At 38.0% G+C, this 22,834-nt stretch overlaps 1 protein-coding gene across 10 annotated transcripts in view; it reads left to right on the plus strand.

Annotated features, from left to right (window-relative positions):
* The first annotated feature begins 556 nt into the window (after positions 1-556).
* PHF21A (PHD finger protein 21A) overlaps positions 557-22,834 on the plus strand; it is a 164,560-nt gene continuing 142,282 nt past the window's right edge. For 8 of the 10 annotated variants that reach the window (XM_090262101.1, XM_090262132.1, XM_090262084.1 and 5 more), the window contains exon 1: positions 557-806. The gene's annotated coding sequence lies outside the window, so the exon portion shown is untranslated. Of the gene's footprint in view, positions 807-3,465; positions 3,847-22,834 lie in introns of those variants that run through there. The other 2 variants (XM_090262108.1, XM_090262093.1) reach the window with 1 other exon arrangement.

Genomic DNA, 22,834 nt, shown 5'->3' on the forward strand with positions numbered 1-22,834 from the left:
GTGGGGGGCACCGGGCCGGCCCCCTTACAACTCCACCCGGCTACCCCCTCCCTCCCCGCCGTGCTCCTCTACCCTAGTGCCTCCTCCCCGCCCCCCCCACCCCTCGTTCCCGCTTTCCCAGCCCTAGTCCCTCTTGCCCGGCTCTCGGGAGCGGCGGGGGCGCGCACGGCGGCGGCGGCGGTGGGCTGGCGGGGCCGCGCGGCGGGCTCCCGCGCGGGCGAGAGTGTCTGGGCCTGGGCGGAGGGATCCCCGGGCTGAGGCAGCGGAGGTGCTGCGGCCCGGGGCCGGGTGGTGAATGGGCTGGTGGTGCTTGCTGCTGCTGCTGAGAGGAGGAGGAGGAGGAGGATGAAGAGTTGGGCTTGTTTGTCTCCCACAGTTTCTCTCCTGCTGCTCTGATTGCCCCCCTCCTGCTCCGGCCCGGGGCCTGTGTGTGTCCCTCCTGGAGGAGGAGGAGGCTCCAGTTCCTCCCCCCACCCCTCCTCCCCACCCCCCCTTGCCTGGGGAAGAGGAGGAAAGAAACAGCCCAGAGAGAGAGAGAGAGAGGGAGAGAGAGAGAGAGAGTGAGTGAGTGAGTGAGAGAGAGAGCGAGAGGAGGAGGAGGAGGGAGAAGGGAACAACCTACCATCTTAACACACTAATATCTAAAAAGTGCGAGAGGCCCAGAGCAGCAGCAGAAGCAGCAGCAGCAGCTCCAGCTTCTTCCCTCCCTCCCCATGAAGAAGAGTTCCCTCCTCCTCCTCCTCCTGCTTCTCCTGCTCAGAGTTCCTGCCTCCAGCTGCCAGGGGGGACTGCCAGCCAGCAGGAGGGTGCAGTATCCCAGCTTTTCCATTCTCTCTTCTCCTCACTCTTCTCTTTTTTTTTTCTTGAGTAGCTCTATTTTCCCCTCCCTCCCCCTCCCCCTCTCCCCTCCTTCCCTTCTCCCTCTCTCTGTCTTGTCTCTGGTATTTGTCTCTGGGAGGAACAGGGGCTGCTTGCCTGGAGTTTGTTGTGGGGGGAGGGGAGGGGTGTGTGGGAGGGAGGAGGAAAAGGGGGGTGTTATCGCCAGGACCCCGCAGTCAACTTGAGATTTGAGCAATAACTTCCCCTTCGGGGCGCCCCCCTGTGTGCCCTTCCTATTCCTCCCCCCCCTAAAAAAAAAAAAAAGACAATGGAAAAACCTTGTCTCCCCCCCCTTCCTCCTCTCTGCCCTCCACCCCTCCCCAGGATAAATTGGAAGTAAGTTTATGAGCAGCCTCGGGAGCCTGGGCGCAGAGTGCAGGGCCGAAGCGGGTGACAGAGGCGGCGCGCCGGGGGTGGCGGGGAGGGGGCGTCACATTGTCCCAGCCGGGGGCCGGGGAGGGGGCCACTGGCGGGGGTGGGGGACGCGGAGCCTTGTCCGCCCCCTTCGGCAGTCCCTCCGCCCAGGGTTGGTCGCCTTGGCTCTTTCATCACCCTCCCCCCCGTCCCCGGGATGCTATCGGGGGGAAGTTTTTATTATGATTACTTATTTTATTCCATTTTTTTGGAAAACCATCTTGTTTGGTGACTGAGGGATTTGGTTATTAAAAAAAAAAAAAGCTGCGGCTGCTGACGCTGCCGGGCCGAGTGTGTGTGTGTGTGTGTGTGTGTGTGTGTTGGTGCATTTGTCTTGGGTAGCCGGAGAAGCGTTGGGGAAATTCCGCTTATTCTTCTTCTTCTGCAACTTGTTATTCCGGAGAGTCTGCCTGCACCCCTCACCCCCGGGCCGGCCCTCCCGCACTCGCCCCCGCCGCCCGCGGCCGCAGGGCGCCCCCGGGACCCCGTGCGGGCCGGGGCTGGCAGGCCGCTGAGAGAGGGGCCGCGGCCGCCCCTCCCCCGCCCGCGCCCCCGCGGGGGTGGGGGGGGAGGGGCGCGCGGAGTGGGACTCTTTCCGTTTGGTCCAGCCCCGTCGTGCACGCAGTTCCCAACACTTCTCGTCATCCTGTCTTTGGTCTCTTTATTCTGCTGAGCGGTGCTGTTAGGATTTCTTTTTTTCCCCCTGACCACGTTCGCTATGGTGGGTAGCAGCAAGGTGGCACTGTTAGGGGAGGGGTTGCTATATCTAGATTTGGGCACCGGGGAAAGAATGTCTTCTTTCAACTTTGTATGTGGCTTGCACCCCTGGAGAAGGCCACACGCCGGTTGTGGGGTGCAGATGTGCCGAGAGTGATTTCTAAGTAGTTGAGTTGTTGAGATGACTGCTAATGGTAGGCAGGTTTTGTTTTCATTGGTGAATCTGGTGTCATCATATTCCGGTCATATGTTGAAATATTCTTTGTTTAGGTCTTGAAGTAGGGAATCTCACTCTGCTCGTCCACATTGTGTTGTTTTTAAATGATGTTTCTGCATGTATGAATTTCTAGAATATCAAATGGGAGTTAAGGTCCGGGCCTGTGTGGGCCTCAGCACTGGCCTTGACAGTGAACTTTGTGGCTGTGTTGTGGATTTCAAAGATTTGCCCTATAGTTGAGGCGCGAGCTGTTCATTTTTGTTAATAGTAAGTGTTAAGAATGTAGATGCTTTAGCCGGGGACTTTAGAGAAGGAGGAACATTTATATATTAATAATTGATAGCTGAATATTAGAATCAGATTAATTTGGGCTGATGAAAGTTTTTTTTTTCTTTTTTAAGCAGTGTGCACTCTAGGAAGGATGTCTCTCCACAGGCATACTTTACAGGGGTTCTTTAGGGCAGGGAGCTGGAATATCTCCTTTTATAGAGGATACTCATCAACATCTGTAGCTTCATTGAGGGCCTGGTAAAGAGACTGAAATTGGGGCTATGGCATCTATGTGTACTTTTCAGTGTTTATGTTGTTTGTTTACATTTGGTGTTTACTCATGTTTATTTGAGTAGTAGTAATAAATAGATCAGCTTTTCTTTTGGTTTTGAAGACTAGCCCCTCCCCCCTTTTTAAGTTTCACAGTTTACTTGGTTGCATGGTATTGTAGGAAACTGTTACTCCATTTTTACTGGAAATGCTATTATTCATTTTGATTTTGGTAAGTTCCTGCCTATTCTCTTTTTCTGTCTCCCCCTTGTATATGGATCTACATTATGGGCTTAAAATGAGCTGTAAGTGCTATTTAAAACATCTGAAGAATGTATTTTAGAATCTCAGGACATACCTTTTGATGAGAAGAGGACATTTTTGTGTGTACTCATGTTTCTAAAACTTTTTGCATTTAAAACTTACAGAGATGTACAACTATGTTTATAAAAAATTTCTGTACTTAAAAATTCTGTAGATGTACAGCTATCATTAAATGAAGAAGAACATAGTAATAGTGCAGAAAATTCTCAAAACACAAACTTCTGGCTAACATGTTAAAAATACTTCAGGTGCTTTTCTCTATGTCAGACTTTTGCTTTTGTTAACATAATAGTATTTGCAATATGACTGGCGTTGTTTGGCCGGCCATCATAGTCTTTTGCTTGAGTGCTTTTGACAGCTTTTTAACAGTTCTTAGATAATTTTACAAGCTTTCTCTAAGCATTTTGCACTTTGGACTCAGGCATGTTTTTATGGAACTGGAATAATAGTAATAGGTTAAAAAGGCTCCTGCGTATGCCAGATTTTATTTTTAAGAGGTGTAAGTGATGGATGGGGCCCTATTTCTTTTAGCTTTGAAGGGTTCATCTTTTTTCCTATTCAATCATCTGGAAGGAGCTGCCTCAGAAATATTCTTCTTCTGCTTACATGAAGAACTCTAAATGCTATCCAGTAGGAGGTGCTACAGCAAGATAAAGCAAATCTCTGAATTTTGAGGGTCTTGCTACTTATGACAACTCTACTTAGCTTCAACTAATCAACAGAAGTAACTCCCTAGAGTTCCAGAAAGATTTTGAGTAAGTCCATTTAAAAATTCCATTAATAAATTACACTTGATTTTTAAAACTGAAATCTTTGATGGCTTTTTACCTGCTTATAATATTACACAAAGTGGATTTGTGATTGTGGGTACCTTAAGGGTGCTGTGCCTAGTTACAAAATGCTGTTAGAATTATTTTATTTTGGAGTTATTCTTGTATTATGTGCAATGACTATAAATAAAAGTAGTTGTTAGGACTTGGGACATTTTGTGATCATCCCTATAATGTTAGTACAAATAGCGTTTAGAGTGAGATTTTGGAAAGGGAGATAATTGCATGAAGAAAATTTTATACTTTTTTTGTGTGTTTATTTTTTCTTAAATCTAAGGACAGTTATCTTAATAGATAAATTCTTTGGTGCTCAGCTTTATAAATACATATGGTTGATGTATTTGAATTGGCTCCCAAAGACTGAACTTCTTGAAATATAAGTAAAGTTATATTTGTGGGCATAGATCATTGCTTTGCTAATGATATATCCATTAGTAACAATAACTCCATAAAGTTAAAAGAAGTTTCATAGCATTTAAAATAGCACATGGTTTTTAGAAACTCTTGTTAGTGTTAGGTGAATTGATTTATCACTGGAAATATGCTATTTGGTGGCTTGTAAAGTTTTATATTAAAGTTTAAAAACTTAGGAATGTATAGAAAATTTGATAAACGTGCTTTGAATTTTGCCTGTTTTCTACACATAATACTGTACTTTTTCTCAGTAAGATCAAGTGAGATAATACATGGTGAAGGTTCTTTGTAAATTGTCAGAAGCCATGCTGATATTAAGTTGTTGAGATAGATAACTAATTAATATATGGACAGAAGCTTTGTCTTTAAAATGTTAACTTTCTCCATATAATTTGGGAAATGAGTGCATTAAAAGTGCACCTCGAACATCTTATGATTTTTTTTTAATACTGCTGTGGTTACCAAAAAGCTCTTTGTTACAGTTTTGAAGCTTTGTTTAAAAAATGCTGCCTAGGCAGTTCCTCACAATTCAAGAAAAAGATTATTTTTCCTTTTGTAGATCTTGTGAAATGTGTATTTCCTATTAGTTTTTTCTTCATTTCTCCATTGATGTGATAGTAGTTGATTTTAGTGAATATTTAAATTCTCAGTTCTTCTGTAGACTCTCATTAACACACAGAGTAACAGATGTCACAGTTAAGGTTCTGATTGTTTTGATTGATTCTGCTAACTTTGTAAAAAATTCTTACTAAATCTTTCAGACTTGTTTCAAAGTGAAAAAGATATATACCTGTATGCATTAGTATTAGGTACATGTGTATATCTTTATTTTTCTGTTTTAGAGGAATACATGAGGAAATGACAGCTCAGATCTAGAGGAGTACACTGAAATATTTTTGTGTAAAAATAACACAAAAGTTGCACACTCAGAGCCTTGAGCTGTGGCTTTCTTAATAGACTGTTCACAAATTTTGACCAAAATAAAATAAAATATAGATAATTGGGAGTCCCTGTGTATATGAGCATATCTTAAATTTTAGAAGTGACTGTTCTTTATGAAATAGCCTCAATTAGTAATTAAATATACAAACTTGCTTCTGTGAAGAGTGACAGAAACATTTAACTGTTTAGATAAAAATGAAACCTCTCAGGGTAATAGTAACTTTTCCATCCCACAGACAGTGAATACTAAAGCTTTTCTTGAGGAAATACTGAAGTTAAGGTTATATTAATGTGCTTTAAATTTTGTACCCTTAGTGTCGTATTGCCGAAGGCTTTTGTATTTAATTACTATTCAAAGTAAGAGATTAAAGTTTTAGGTCTCTAACCTTTGACAGAATTCCTTCGTATCTATATTCAGAGCTGATATCTTGAAACATGTTTGAATCTTCATATTAATCTGTGCTGGGAAATATTAATGATTTATGTTAACTTCTCAAGAACTTTTGGACATAGGCTTTTTTGTAGGCTCTGGGTATTCTTAGGGAGCATAGCAATATATTCTGATCACTTTAAATTTACCAGGAGTGTATTTTTGCTGCTTTGAGATTGTTTTAAAAGAGGTAATTTGTTAAAACTGCCTTAAATATATTATAGAAAATTATTTCTTAAATAGCATATGCTTTCTTCTTTGTGTGTTTGTGTGTACATGTGGCCATGTTATTTTATAGACTTTCATGGAATTCTTGTATATTGAATTTTTGAAGTTATCTTTTGTAAGAACGTTGAAATAGACTTTTAAGAATAACTTTTATAGTACTTGTCTATCAATTCAGTCTTAAACTGGAGTGGTTGTAAACTCTTACCTTTTAGAGCTAATACGTGAGATTCAGTCATCCTTTGGGCTTTCCTGAAGCAACTTCCTTTAACTAGACACTTGTTTGGAAGTTCAAATACCCCTCCAATACACTGCATGCTCCCCCCGCCTTAAAAAATAAAAAGGTAGTGAGTAGCTCTTGCTGAAGGAAACTTTCTGCTTATATGTTGGAATCATCTATGAAAGTGTTTTTCTGCTTTTTTAAAAGTAGACAAAAAAGTGAACTGGTAACGTGGAGATGGGAAGGAGATGGGGCCTAACAGGTTGTTGGTCTAGATTTTATTTTGACTCTGGTTGTGGGCCTGGGGGAGAAAAATAACTTAAACACAGAAGCCAGAAAGATGGGTTTTGTTTTATTGTTTTGGCTGCATTGAGAATACAAACTGTCAGTACTTGAGGAGAAGGAGCAGCAGAAAGGAATTGATTTTTTTCTGCTGCAGATCCAAGTATTGTTAACCATGTGCATCTAAGGCAGCATACTTACAAATCAAACAGTAGTTGATTTTTTCACTCAATTAACAGAACCCTAAACTGTTTTTTTTTTTTTTAAATTTTAAATAAGTACTAAAAACTTCAGAGTAATGACAATAATTTCCTGATAAAAGTGGGTGATAGTAACCATGGCAACTGCTATCCCTGGCCTTATGGACAGTATGTTGTATTGATGAAGCTTCAGATCCTGTTGTAGCCTGTCACTTTTATGGTGAAATGCAGTAGCATGTGTTGCAGGTGATTTTTAGCTGGATTGTGTTGAATTTGTTTGCCAGCTTATCTTTTCTTGTTAGGAATTTCTTGGACTGTCTCCCACAGCATGTTTGTGAAGGTGCTGTTGCCTGAAAATAACCCACCACCTGTGATAGGCCTCCTGATGCAAATTGCACTTGGTTCTTTCCCAGACTCCTCCTTCAGTCTCACAGAAAATAGGGGTGAGTGTAGAATTCACATAAACGTAGATGGCAGCTTCAATTACCTTCTTGCGTTAGGACATGTTATTGATAGCTTTTAAAAATCTTTTTGTTTTTAGAAAATGTTAGTGGGCCTGTAGTTGGAATATTTTTCCTAAGTGTTCTTTCCAGAAACAGGTGTGTGTGTATTCATGTATGTGTGTAAGTGTGTGTAATGAAGGTTGAAAGTGGAGGGAATAAATTTTGAGAAAAGACTTGACAAAAGAGAGGAACTTACTATTTTTATGGTGTGTGTGATAGTGTTTTGGGTATGTATACTGTAGGAATCTATTTCCTAGTGGGCAATATTGAAGTGTGGGAAATATTTTCTTACGAGAATTTTCTTTAAGAAAAATCATTTATAAAATATAACTTGAAAGACTGTTAAGAAAAAACTCAGTAAAATAATTAAAATCTTTTATTTTGGGAGTAGGATAGAGAGCTTTGAAACTGAGCCAAGTAAACTTTAAGGACATTGTTTCAAAAATTATGTTTTTAAATATTATTTTAAAATTGTATCAAACTTTCTGCTTTTTAAGCATTTCTTTGATATGCTTATCCTGTATATGGTTTTTCTAATGTGAAAATATTGAACTAAATATAAATTGATACTTTTTTTATTATGTGCTAAAGAAACTGTGCCAGAGCAGAGAACAAATGAATGAGATCTGAATTTGAATAAACCTGATAATAAGACTTAGTCAAATTGTGCTAGATAGTTCAGACTTTGAAACTTAACTGTATAGAGTGAAGTGGTTTACTTACTACAAGTCCCAGGATGCACTGTGGTTTTTTTTGGGGGGGTTAACTCCAGAATAGAGTGTTGCATGCTGGGACCTGTAGTTGATTTAAACAGCACAGGGAACCCTTCCCTCTTGTCTACTCCATTTTATACACATCTTCCCAAGCCTCTAAGAACTTTCTGCTAAGTAAAGTTTGGTTGCTAATATCATGATTATTATGCTGCTGATATTCTAAAGTTAGTCTTCAGAAACATCCTAGTGTTTTAGTTTCTTAGATTAGTTTATTGTTTTTTTAAATCAGCTACTGTAAGCTTTATATGTAAAATAACAGATATATATCTATGTATATGTATGTCTGTGCGTATATATCCAAAACTTGATTTAGCAATTGTATTTTTTTTGTCTGTGATGATACAGGTCTCTATAATTACAGCATTACTGATTGCTAGTATGAACATTAGAAGCCTATAATTGTAGGGCCTGATATGTATATGCTGTTTTCTTTGAATGGAGATAGTATTTAAAGTTGGATGGAAGTTCTTTAAAAAAAATTTTTTTTTATGGTGCCAGTATTTTAAGTTCAGAGTTTTTTTGTTTTTTGTTTTAATTCTTCTGTAATAATTATCACCATTTTGAATCACAGTATTCTTTAAATGGAAAACAGATTCCTGAAAATAAATGTGGTTTTAGTGTAAATTTAATTCTTAAAGGTATAGTCTGAAAGGTAGAGAAAAAGATAAGGTTTCTTTAATAATTTGCTTGTATATCATTTGTAAAATTTAAATTTCTGTTCTTCTGAGGACTCTAATACTTTATTAACTAGTATTGGAGTGTTGTTGCAGGGATTAAATGTTAAAAATCTGTGAAAGTGTTTAGCACAGTGCCTGGCACATAATAAAGGCTCAATAAATGTTTAGAATTAGCAGCAGCAGTGATTGTTGTGATTAAAAAATACCATGCTTTACATTTTTTCTTCTCTTTTCATAATATTATTTGATCAAGAAGCCCAGGTATTCTAACCAGACCTTGAGATTTTTCACCTATGGTAATATTGTGGCAAAACATTAGAACTTTTGCTGTAAATAAAATGTCTTCCCACCTTAATTTCTTCCTAAGTGATATATGCTCAGAGCAGACAACCGGCCAGTGGTAGCAGCACTTTGACCAGATTCAGTTCTGCCTCGTCAGTATTCCTTGCCAACATACCATAGCCTTTGGTTGACTTTGGAGAGTTTAGAAGATAATGAAAATTCCTTTGTTCATAATGTTTGCACTTGTAGAATATCCAGACTAGCTGATTAGTGAAAATAAGATGCTGTGAAAATGTTCTTTGCGTCACAATGTGTGTAACCTTGGAAAAATTCTGTTGTGTTTAGAGGCATGAACCAGTCTATCACCACAATTCACAATGTTACAGGATTGATATAATAGAGGCCAGTGAGCAAGCAGCCCCAGAAAGAAAATGTAGGTTTAAGTCTGTGGGTTATACTTCAAATGCTAGGTTCAAAAAAATCATATGTCTTTAAATTATTTTTTCTTTTAGGCTGCTCTAACTTCTTTTAGGCTCTTAAACTTGTAGCATACATTTTTTTGTCTGCATGGCTGTTCCCTTTTAGCTTTTTGAGAAGAGAAAGGGGCACCTGGGAATATTGAAAAAAAGTAAGCGTTAAGTCGCAATGTATGTGCCTTAGTTTGAGAGTATGCAGAGTCAAGGAAATACCTTTCTTACCTGTTTGGCCAGTTATCTACTCCAGCTTTCTCTCTGGTGCAGAGTTCCTCACATATTCCTGTTGAGGGCTGCTGGATTCACTTAAGAAATCTCTGCCTACTAACTACTTGTTGACACAACAGATCACACCACTGTAATAATATTAACCATCTCCCCCATAAATGTGAACTGAACTTTGTTAATATTTGTATATTAGATATGAAATAGACTTTTTTAGATGTGTCAGAATTTATGGAATCTGGTCTAATATGCATCTACATTATGAATAGTTTGATTTATTTTATATTAACTTGCCTTTTCAAGATCTAATATTAAAATAAAATAAATTCAATCATTACAAAGAAGTTAAATACAAAGGGCTAGATATAAGGGGAAAGTGGTCTCTGGTATTAATTGGTCAGTGCAGGAAATAACAAGTTTGGATGAATTCTCTTTATCTACACTTTATAGTTATATGTAGTCGTGAAATTCCTGAAATACTAACATTGGAAATAAAGAGAAGAAATGAGGGTACAATTGGCAGACATGTGTAATTCCCTATAGAGTCCCCTGACACACCTAAAGTACTGAGCATAATTTTCTGTCTTTTTAAAAATGAAATTTCCCAGGCCAGCATAAATCAAATAGTTGCGATGATGTCAGCAGAGTTGGCTTTAAGATCAGTCCTGTCACTAGCTGCGTATTCACCCTTGCTGGGATTTGGTTTTCCCAGTGGTAAAATGGGCATAATGGTAAAAGCCTGCTTTCACTATTCTGTTAAAAGGAGTAGATGAGGTAATACTCATGAATGTACTTTATAGATTACAATAGTCTGTATAAATTGAGTTTTTAATAGATGGCTGGATTTTAAGATATTTGTCCATGTCATGCTAATAATGTTAATCCTTAAAAATAATTAAATATAAAAGTTATAATCATACTTGGTGATCTAGATCCCCTCTACCACAGCCAATAGACAAGTTCTTAACATGTTTACAGTGTAATTCTTGACAGTACATGCTGACGCATTCATGTGTGTCCATATGTGTTTGTGTACACACAGATATCGTCAGTGTACTGGTGTGTTGTAATGAAAAGTTTTAATTATGAACTTGCATGTTGAAAACTTGTGTGTTCATATATAAACTTACACAAATGTGTATATTCTGATAGGAATGGCATTGAAAGAAGACTTCAAATGTTTGGCAAGTTATGAACAATTTTCATACCTTAGGATTTTCTGTTGTTATAATATTAATAACAATAACAACATTTACTGAGTATTTGCTATGTATAGTACTACGCCTCTTTATATGTAGGATCTCATTTAATCTTCACAGTGATGTTCTGAGGATTTACTGTTAGTACCCTACCCCCATTTTACAGATGAGGAAATAAAGATTTCCCTGGAACCACATAGGTAGCAAATGATACAGTCTAAATTCAAGCCCCGGTTTGATTCCAGAGCCTCTCCTCTTAAGTCATAATGATGTACTAAACTGTGTAATTCCCATAGAAAGTGAATTACTATAGAAGTTTTCAGTCTACTGAAATGGCCACAGTGGTGAAGTATCACTTTGAGAATGTTTCATATTTTGGTTTGGGTTAGGTTGAATATTTTGAAAATAGTATACATTGTAATGAAATGGGATATACCTATCACTAAGCACAGTGCCTGCCTAATAGGGAGTGTGGTCCACTGTCTATTTCTTAAATGTTGGAGGTTGGTTAATTTAGTATGGTAGGTTATTTTATACATTTTCTTAGTAGATGCAAATACATAGTTTATATTCATTATTTCAATTAATCCAGTGTAACTCAGTATTTTAGAGGATTTATAATATTCCTTTTAAGAAACAGAGATATGTATAAAGTAGAAAATTAAAGTTATCCCATTCTTATTCTGTTTTAAAATTTTCCTGTGTATTTAAAAATGTATCATATATTTTTAAAAAATAGAATTATAACATACTTTCTTGAAATTACTTTTTTGAGGTGACTATTTTTAAAACTTGCTATTTTTGAATAAGGCTCAGGTGGGAAGTGGGAGTGGAGTTGGAAGGAGAGAGGTGGGTAAGATTTATGCATTTAAGATTATAAACCTAATGCCCTAGAATGATTATTACCTATAGGCAAAAAACATTTTAAGTACTTTTTATTTGTGCCTAATGGCTTAGGGATAGTCCTCATTATTTTTAAAACTTTAAAAAATGTTAACCAATTTAAAATGACCACATTGTTTTCTGTCCTGCACAAGTATTATAATTTGGGAGGCATCATTTTCAGAATTAAATTCTGCTAAGTTATTCTGATAATTACTTATAAAAAGATGTGGTTTCAGATAATTTTTTTTAACTAGTAGTCTTTCTTCTGGGTTGTTACGAGGCATTCATTCAATATTTACGAAGTAAAATAGAGTTTTAAAACTAAGAAAATACTTGTAATGTTTTAATTGATAGAACCTCAAACCAGTACTACTCAGTCAGCATACAGATGCCCTGCATAGGAATTAGCCTTGGTACTCACACCTTAATGTGTGATAGTGTTGACTGACCCCACCCCATCCCTATCCTTAACTCACTTAACCATCACCAAATGCTGTACTGGTAACCCAGAAGTTTTTAAAGCAGCAAAATAAAAAAATAATAAAAGAAGGTAAATTATTGGGTATGCCAATAATTTGCTTTTTCTGGCATTATATAGAAAAAGATACACTGATGGCCTTATCATGTATATTAAATATAATCTGATTCTGGCTTTGAGACTTTTAACTTGTTACTAAGGTTATTAAGTCATAATTCACCTTTGTAATTTTTAAATTAAAAAAAAAAGTTTTTCTAATACTAGGAATGTACTTGTTGTATCTAAACTGCTTTATGCTTCTTTAGACCCAAATTTCGTGACGTGCTGAAGCTTGGCCTTAAAATTATAAGAATTGGGTCTGATAGGGCGTGGCAGTTTACTTAAATTATAGTATAGTCAAACTACGCTGCTGTACTATCCTAAACTATAGTATAGTTTTAACAAGCCAAGTTAAGGAGTATTTCTCATTGGTAGCATTCATATGTGCTTTTCATTTTATATGGCTCAGACCATGCCCTGTCATATTTTATTATTTCTCGTAATAGTCTTATAAGTGTATAAAGGGCTCAGTTCCTGTCGTGGATGGTGAGACTGAGGCAGAGACAAGCATTTGAGTAAGACAGTGTCCAAGCCTAATTTTCCTGTCTCTTGTTTTAGTTTCAGTCTTCTTAACCTGTAGTCTCCAAACTTTAAAAAATTATGGCTGCCAGTAAAATGTATATTTATATATAATTTTATGAATCTAGTGTTTTATGTATGTTATAAAATGTACTAGAAATGTGAAATTTTAAAAAGGATGAGATTTAAAAACGCGAGTTGTAATTATTTTTTCTCCTGACCCCTTTCCTTCCCCAGGGTGGGCGCCCACGCTCACAGACTAATGCTCTAGATAGGCCATCCCTCTGTAGAAGAGGAAGCCATGGGACATCTTGAGGACAGTTGGAACAAGGTGTGGGGCTTTTAAGTTGCGTGACCTTTCGCAGCTTTTTAATTTCAAAGAAACAGTCTTTCTTTCTGAGAAATGCTGGAAGATTGAGAGTAAAGGCCTTGAGAGAGGTGAGCTTTAAAGACAGATACCTAGCCTTGTTTGTTTCCGTTAGAGTTGGCCAAAGGGAAAAGGCTGCCTGCCCTGCCCGCCCCTGCTCCCACTGTGGAGGTGGCAGTGCCTTTTCTGTTGTTAGGCAGTTTAGAGAATGCAGGATAGCTTGGTAAGCGTCTTCTCTGTGCCTGATGTGACGTAACATTGTGGAGTATGCAGCATGCATGTTAAATACAACTGCTTGTATTTGGCTTTTTGCTGCAGCATGTTTGAGGATGTCTTAAAAAGCAATTACCACCCAGTGGTGTTGGATATGTGAAAATTATTGAAATCATCATTTCATGGAGACCAAACTTTGTAACTTGAATAATTCTATTTAGTATTTATTTACTTGCTTCTTCCTCCCCCACCCCCACCCCTCCAGTACCTCAGAGCAGAATTCTTCTTCTGAAAGGAACAGATGCTGTTAACTTATCAGAACCCAATACTAAAAAGCCTACAAAAATCTCTGTGCTGCTTATTTTCTTTATTTAATCTATATGCAAAGCATATTGTAATTATTGCTGTTAGAGGGTTTTAAACTCATGGTTCCTCCCCAACCTTTTTGTGCTCAGGGGAGATAGATTAGGAATGCCAGATTGACAAGTTGGTATAAAGAAATAATGACCATTGAAATAAAACAGTAGTTCAAATAATAAGCAAACCAGATACAAATGTAGAATGAAAATATCTTTTAGGAAAATGTTAGCATTCTGTACTTGGAACAGATGCCACATTAATTCAAAAGAGAGCCCAGAAAATGTGGCAACTTTACGATGTCAATGGGGGGAGCTACAATAGTTCCTGTTCCCATTGTGTCAAGTTCTCAGTACCTCCAGGTCCAGCCCTGTTCTGTGTATTTGTTTCCTGTATGTATTACATATTATTGCACAGATATTAAGGCCATGCTTAATATTTTATGTAGGTAATTAAATACATGATCATACTTACAGACATTAGGGTAAAAAGTCCAATAACTTGTTATGCAACAGTAATGGTTCTTGTCTTAAGTATGCACATCAAGGTGTGCGGAATCTGAGGCAAAAAAGGACTTTTCTCTGCACCCTTCAAGGCATGTTTATGACAATAAGATAGTCAAAGAATTGAGTCTTTCAAAGAGGCCCTAGTGGTTTTTGAATGTAGAATTTGGACAAGTTGCAGAACTATGAAAGTTTTGCATTTTTTCTCATTTAAATTTGTAGTTACCATTGGACATTTGTTATGATTTTTAAGTAGCTTAGATTCATTCATTCCTTTCGTGGTATTTTGTATGGTGTTTGGGAAGAAGAAAGGGTGATGGGAGGGTACTGTACACACTTGGAGACTTCCAGAATGACATTTGTTTCATAGAAGATTGCACTGGGACATCACTGAATTGCCAGTTTCTTTCTCTGCATGGTTAGCGTGGGTCTGAGTGTGGAGGGAGATGGGCTTGGGGGCTCTTAACCAGATTTACAGGGTGCGACTTCCTGAACAGTGTAATGATCTAATCACCAGGGCCATATCCTGTGTGCCTGTAAAGAAGTCTGGTGCGCATGCTTAGAAAGTACTACAGTTTTCTCTCCATTAGTCAAAGTACAGAGGCTTACAATTTCGTTATTTTTTGAAAAGGTTTAAAGTTCTGTTTCCACGTAATTCAAGTGAAGGGAAGTTTTCGGCACGGCAGTACAGCGCAGTAGTTCAAGGGTGTCTGCATGGACTTCAACCCTGCCTGTGCCCCGTGTCAGCGCTGTGACTGCGGCCAGATCACTTCACCCTCTGTGCCTCTGCCTCTGTGTCTTCATCTGCAGAATGTGAATAACTGTACCCATCTTCTGAGGTTGTTATGAGGAATAGATGAGTTAATGTGTTACCTGTGAGAAGTGCCTGAGACCTAGTTAGTACTAAATAAATGGTAGCTATTATTAGTTATTATTCTTAAATTTAACTCTGGACTCCTTCCTTCTCTTCTCAAGGCTTGAGGCAAATGTTGCATAGTGGGAAAAAAGCCTTAGCTTTGGGGTCTGACTTTTGGATTGAAATCTCAGTACAACCACTTAAAGTTGAATGTATGACCTTGGACTAATTACTTATGCTCCCTTCAAAAAAGATTTCATCCAGTACATGTGGTATATAACAAGCACTGTACTGTTTACTTGGATTTCAGTTTCTTTAGGTATGATATAGGGACAATCATATCAACCTCCTTGGATGGATGTGAAGATAAAATGGGGGAAGTCTTAAAGCATTTGATAAGTGATAACTGCTATTATCATTATTAGTTACAGTCCCACTAAAAGTTGATGGGAAAAGAATAAATATGGAAACAGCTTAGCTGGAACGGAGAATATTGTCCTGAAATGTCATGGTGAGAAAAAGTGTGGATGGGAAAGTGTATCTAATGAGTTTTTGTTTGTGAATACCTCAAGAAAACTAGAAAATAACTAGGAATATGTCAGATTTAACAGACTTTAAAGAGTATTTCACAGCACTTTATTAAAACCCTTAGTGATACAAGCTTTTTTGGTACCAAGATATTGATGCAGCTTACAGTAGGTCAGTAGTGTCAAGGTAGTAAGTAGTAGACTAGTCATTGTAACTCAAAAGTCCAAAATATTAAGTAGCTAGTCAGTCCATTGGGTCTACTGCTCAGGACAGATTTTGTGTGTGTGTGTGTGTGTGTGTGTGTGTGTGTATGTGTGTAACCCTTGAGAGCATATGTTTGGGTATAGTATCAATGGGAACAATTGTAGAACCCCAGAGATACAAAAGTGGCACACAAATGCTTGCTGGTAATGATGGACACTGTTTGCCTTTTGATTTGGGGCATTTTGGCTTTGTGAAATTTCCTTTTATTTGGTGCCTGGTCTTTTCTTGTGGTAATGGTTGTTTTCTTTTTCTATTTAACTGTCAGGTATTACCTATATTGAGTCTAGAAACTGGGCCCGGGAACAAGTTGATTGTGATGAAAGCCACTCTTCAAGTGTCTCACCTACAGTGATCTCAGAATTAAGATTTTTTTTTTTTGCTAAGAAATTTGCGTTTTTAATATATACATTAGTATGTTTGTATGTATAGGTGTGTGTATATGTATGTATTTATCTGATAAGTAAAATCAGTAATTGAGGAAAGGGGAATGATAATTAATGAAATACAATGAATTTTATTCTTTCACTACTAATTTGGATCTGAAACTTGTTTGATCTTTGTATAGGTTTTTCTTCCCCTGGGATTCAACAGATGTATTTGTAATAGCTTCTCAAAACATCCTGAATATGCTATGTATTATTGCTGGTGAGCATTTGAGTTAAAATAGAATACAGTTGACCCTTGAACAACACAGGTTGGAACTGCATGGGTCTACTGATATACAGGTTTTTTTTGGCCCTGTATAAGTGGACCTACACAGTTCAAACCCATGTTGTTCAAGGGTGAATTGTAATAGCTTCCATTACCTTTTTGTTCTCATTTACCCAACTGCACCATTTCATAAAGGTTTTATAGGTGGAGAGAAGTATTTACTATATTTCATTTTGTCTCTGTGCCTAAAACGTAGTTTCTGCTCTCTGAGCAGAAATTCCAACAAATTTATTCAGATAAAGTGTTCAACATATATTTTTAAAATTAAGCAATTTTATAGCAGGCTGAACAGTTTTCTTTTAGTTAAAAAATTGTAATGTTACTTTATAATAGCTGGAGTGGGTCACTAAGTAAAGCTTTGCAGTTTTAGAATTAGCATAGCGTATGTACAATATCGTTTTCTTTACTTCAGCTTGTATGCAGGGCCTGTAAAAACTGCTTCTCTTAGGTAAATAATATTCTAAAAAGTTTAGAAGTTATTTTATTTTAATAAATATAGTAGTTAGAAATAGACTCTCTGGGGTCTTTGGGATTGATTTAAATAATTATACTATTTTGAAAAGCATTTTTCCCCCACCTCATTTATAAGTGACAGGGCTGAACTCTGGCACCACTTGTGCCGGAAGCGTCCGGTTCAGCAGAACGTTAGCTACTTCCTAGAGGTGCCACTATCCACTGTGCACCCCCCCTCCCTTGCCTTTCCTCCCCTTTCTTACTGTCTCTTTGCCGACTCTTCTCTGTGTGCCTTATACCCAGCCTGCTGCTGTTCATCGCTTCCTCCAAAGCTACTACCATCTTATTCTGTTTCTCTTAAAAACCAAACCAAACACCATTGTAATTATTAGTTTTTTAAACAGAGAGCTGTTATTAAGACCTTAAGGCTTAACAGTTTGTTGCTGTATTTTCTGGTAGGGGGTGAGGTTGGGACATAGTGGGGGAATGGTCCGTCTTATTATTTAACTAAGATAAGGGAAATAGGAAATGTTAATTTATTAGATTGCCCTCTGTAGGTTCTGTGGAACTCTTGGAGAAGAAATTGGAAATGTTGGTGTTGCTGATTCTGAAATTATTTTGATTTGGTAATTGAGAGGGCTAGTAGAATTTCTTTTAGTTCGTAAAATATAAAATATGCCTATGATGCCTTGTTACTCTGTATTGATCGTTTACATTTCATTAGGTGGTAGTTGCAAAATGGCAGACCCTTAACAGAGTTCTTCGTGGTTTTGAACTGTTAACTGAATTATTTGGGTAAGAAAAGTAAAACTTGAAAATTAGCAGTGGTTACATGTTAAGTTAATGGCTGTGTTGGATTTAAGTTCAGTAGCTTCTAAGATCTATACTAGGCATTTCATTCATTATTTAATTACACACAGAGACAAGAGCCTTAATTTAACCTATAGGACTTTAAAGAATTGGTAGGTACAAAATAGACAGGGGGATGTTAAGAAACAGTAAAGGAAATGGAGAAGCCAAAGGACTTAAAAGTACGACTCATGAACATGAACTATTGCTGAAGGGAAGGGGGGTACTTGGCAGAGGGGGACAAAGGGAAAAAAATTGGGACAGTTGTAATAGCATAATCAATAAATTATACTTAAAAAGATTAAATCACAATCAGTGTATAAGAAAATAAAAACTTATATTTATGGAAATTAAAAGCATAAACAGAAATAGAGTAATAATATTAACAAACCCCACATACCTGTTACCCAAGTTCAGCAATTATTAGCATTCTTCCAGTGGTAACAGTGTGTCAAGTGTATACAAGTGAAGTAATTTTGTTTTTAAAACATGCAATATGAATAGATAAATTGGTGTACTCAAAGAAGGTGTGTGTGAGAATGTTAACTCTTTCCATACATTGTAAATTTAATATGGTTAGTCACCTTTTAGGATATCATTGCATTCATTTGTCTTTTAACTTACTGAAGATGTCTGAGCCACCACTAAACGGAGAACCGCATCTGCTGTAAAGATTTTAGTTTTCTTATACTTTATGAGTTGCATTTTATTTTATGTATGCTTGCCTATCTGCAGCTATAGGCCACCAATAATGGTCATTTCTAGAGGATGTAGGGCAATATTTAAGTCAACCTGAAGTTGGAAATCACTAAATCTTGTTCTGTACTCTTATTCTGCATGTTTTATTTCTATTTCAGCCAAGTGTATGTATCGATTGACTGAGGAATACAAGTTATAACTCATATATAGTTTGTTAAGGAGGAAGATCTGACTACCTGCTATCGCGGAATCTAGTAACAGTGATTAGGAAGTTAAATTATTTGCTCTCTTGTTTGCTTCTCTTCCGACGGGTAGTAAGTTATGTTTGTGCCTGCAGCTGTGGGGCCTGTTCATTACTAGTCACTACAAGGTGATGGTAGCCTTGGTTCTGAATTCCCTTGCTTTTATTAGTTTAAATTAGACCCATAGGGTTAATTATTCCACCCTAATGCACGGGGAAGCATAGTCCTTGGGAACTGTGCATCTAAACCCTTGTGCAGTACATTGAAAAGGTGTCTTGAACATTATGATGCTGTTTGGCATATTTAGTTTAGTGCAAGGAGTGTACTTATTTAACAGGACCCTTAATAAGCTCCCTCTACACCAAAGATATATTTTTAAAATTATACTTAAGACAACTTTGTAGTACTCCCCAGTAGAGTTCATCTAAAGCAGCCAAACCTTTCTCAAGTAAAACTTATTCCTTTAACCGGTATTCGTTTAAGTGGGTTTCTCTGTTCTTGGTTTCCATGGAAATAGCGAACAGCCAACGTTATTTATAAGGTGGAAGTAAAATAGGGTGCCTAATGGGACCCCATGCTGCTCTGATGAAGAGACTTAGGAAAAAAATCCATGCTCATGGGATTTTTTTTAAACAAGGTTAATGGAAGCCCTGATTTCAGTCTTCTGTAACAGAACATATTTTTGGTCGTAAAGGCTAGCATTAATATCAAGCAAACTTCTTTTTTGGTCTGTATTGCTTTCACTTTCAAGTTTTAGGACTGCTTATTTATCAGCAGGATTGAGGCTTTATGCTTCAGACTCCTGTTTCTTTGTGGTTTTTGTTTCAAAAGTTAAAATCCCCAGCATATTGTAGCTGTTTCAATTTCTCATTGACATTTCAAAGTACAGATAAAAAGCTAAATGTTCATTAATGATAGCAGTGATGATGAAGAATCAATATGTTGGACTACATAGATTATTTTTAATGTGAATGTTAATGGAACCATTTTTAGTTTTTAGGCCTTAAGTCGGGATTCTTTTTATTTGTGTTGTGGAGCCAAATCTGTTACTCAGAGAGAAAAGATTCTAATTTTCTTTTGGTGATAGAAACGATGAAAAATTTAAATTCCCTCTTTCTTAAATGGATTATTTCCAAAGCCTTTTAATTGAAATAAATGTTAATTCTTTTAAGTCTTTGTGGATTTGGGATAAACCTTGGCTTTTTCCTCACTTCTTCGGTAAGGCCTACTCTTAGTTTTCTAGGCCTACAGCAAAGCCTTGCATTTCTTAAGTCCTTTCAAGTGAAAGAACATCATTCCCTTTGTGTTTGTGTTTGTCATTGGGGGGTGTGTGTGTGTGTGTGTGTCTGTGTGTGTGTGTGTGTGTGTGTGTGTGTGTGTGTGTCACTAATTTTTCTATAGCCTGAAAGGCACCTGCTCATTTTCCAGCCTGGTGAGTACAGCAGTGCTATATTGAGAAGTGAGGCAGCATGGAACACAATAAGGTGCCATAATTTTTATTTAGTTAGTTTTGGTCATTGTTGGTAGCTTGTGATCATTATCCATTTGTCTGGAAGTACTCCGTGATTATTCCTGGCTATCAGTGCAGCAGGAGTTTTCTTCTGTTTTAAAAGCAGGGATTGTAGTGTACTTAAGGCTCCATCAGGGGAGGAGTTTTTATTTTGTTGTGTGTATCTGTTTCTTTGGACAGGCTTCTGGCTGCAGTGGGTTTTTACTATGTTCTAATTTTAAAAATTTGGTTGTTTTAATCCTATTGTGTGAGGTATTTTATCTCCAGTAGTTCACTAGTTTCTTCTGTGTGGGTTAGTGCTATTTTATAAAATTTCCTTAATGTGTTAATCTTTCAGTTTAGCTTTTTCTTATATATTTTTAAATCAGGTGTTTACCAGTGACCTTCCTTGGTGACTTTAATTTGAATTATCTTTGTGCTTTAGAGACTCAGGAATTTGGGTGTATTATCCCATTGCTGAGAGAACAACTCCCAGTAGTTGCAGTTAGTGCAATGGGAAGGGTTTTCACAGGTGCAGTGCTGGGCTTTGATCATCCTTCTTGGTGCTTATGGTTTACACCCAGAACTCCCCTTAGCGTTCACAGGAGGCCCTTGCTTAAACCCTGTACACCGAGGCAGACCCAAACTTTTGTCATGCCTTATGGGTACCTGAGTTGTTTTTGTTGATGACAACAGTTTTGGTCCTGAGGTTAACTTATTATTAGATAAGAGTTTGAGTTGTCTTGGGATGTGGGGTGATTTACTAAGTCTGATCTATACTTAAGTTCACGTTACAATAATTAGAAAACATTTACAGCCTTGTGGGCTCTGGATGTTTATGAATAAGGATTTTTGCACTTGATAGCATGATGAAAGCGAGATTTCTTTTTTATTTTTTGTTTTCTCCTAATACTTCTCAACTACAAAGTAAATGATTTTTACAAGTTTTATATATATTGTAAGAGGACTTAGTCAAAATTATAGTTTTTTATTTTATTTGTAAGTCTTCCCACAATTCCTCTGGCCTCTAAGTCTTTTGTCAGCTCATGTTGCTTTCATTTTCCAAGCATGTAGAAGCTAATAATGTGTACTGTCTTAGAGCTTGGACATTGCAATCTCTGGTCAAGTATTAGACAGTCACTGTTTGCTACTCTTACCTGTGAATTGTGGATTTTTGTTACTTTCACTTATTCACAGTCTCGATTGAGAGCAGTAATTGTGGGTTTTAGGCAGGGCCTTGCCTTTTGCTCTCTTTGTAGCTCTTGGCTAGTCACCTAGGCTTCTTGGACGCTCTTCCCCTGTGAAATGGCGATATGGATCTGGAACTCTCTGGTGGTTCTGTTTGGCTTTAGGCTGTTTGAGGGCTTTCTTTCCTAGACACTCACTACAGGAGACAGAGGACTGTAAGGCTCTGGTTCCTCATCCTAAATACCTATTAGAATTTTCTGGGGGAACTTTAAAAAAAACATATATCTGGGCTTCAAATCAGGTATTAAAAAATTCAGAATTTTAAGGGTAGGACTATGAATCTATTTTTTTTTTTTTTAATTTTAGCTTTATCCTTATCTAGGTTTGAGAATTACTTATACAAGGCATTATTTCTCCTCTACGTGTGTGTGTGTGTGCGCGCGCGCATGTAGTCTCTTTAGGGAGATAAGATATATAAGTTACAGTGTGAGAAGTATATGGTTAAATTCTAAGATAAATGAGAAAAATGATAACTCTTCCGAGAGTTGAAAGAAAGGGAGAACTGGGAGGTGGGATGGTCAGGGAAGGTCTCCATCAGTCAGTGAGTCTTTATTGGACCCTGACGACTGGGTAAGGTTGGACAGGCTGAGAGAAGATAAAAGGGTATTCTTGGTACAAGAAAGAGAATCCTCAAAGTAAAAGTTTGGGGAGGGAAGCAATTCTGATGACAGTTTTAGTCCTTATTTTATATCCTCATCTTGCATCTGCTGTAGAGTTTCTAAACATCTTTTTATTTTTTTTTAATGGTAAGATTCTATCCTTATGACACAACTGCCGAGTTTCTAAACATCTTAAGGGAGTGAGCGGTGAGGGTATTTGATGGAGGAGAGTGTCTCAGCCAGAGGGAGAACCAAGGGGAAGACCCCTGAGAAGGAAACCTGCTTAGAGAGTCTCTGAAGTACCAAACAGAGGCCAGTGCAGCTGGAGCACAGTGAGCACTGGGGAGAGGGAAGAGACGAGGTCCGGCAGCAGCGGGGGCCACATCGCTTAGAGCCTCGTGGGCTGTTGTCAAGACTTCAGCTTTCTCTGAGTGCGATGAGAAGGCACTGGAGGGTTTTGATCCAAGGAGTGACCAGATCTGGCTTGGATTGTGAAAAGGTCACTGGCTGCCAAGGGAATAGACTGTAGTGGGACGAAGATGGAAGAGGGGAGGCCGCTTAGGAGGCTATTGGCATAACCGAGGTGAAAGGTGATGGTATCTTGGACCAAGGAGGTGGTCGTAGGGTCCAAAGTCCATGTATTTTGAGGGCAGAGGCAAGTTAGTTAGCTACTGTATTGGATGTAGGGTGTGGGGAAAGAGGGGTCTAT

The sequence above is a fragment of the Furipterus horrens genome, unplaced genomic scaffold (genome assembly GCF_987537825.1).
Source record: "Furipterus horrens unplaced genomic scaffold, mFurHor1.1.pri manual_scaffold_2, whole genome shotgun sequence".
Taxonomy (NCBI): domain Eukaryota; kingdom Metazoa; phylum Chordata; class Mammalia; order Chiroptera; family Furipteridae; genus Furipterus; species Furipterus horrens.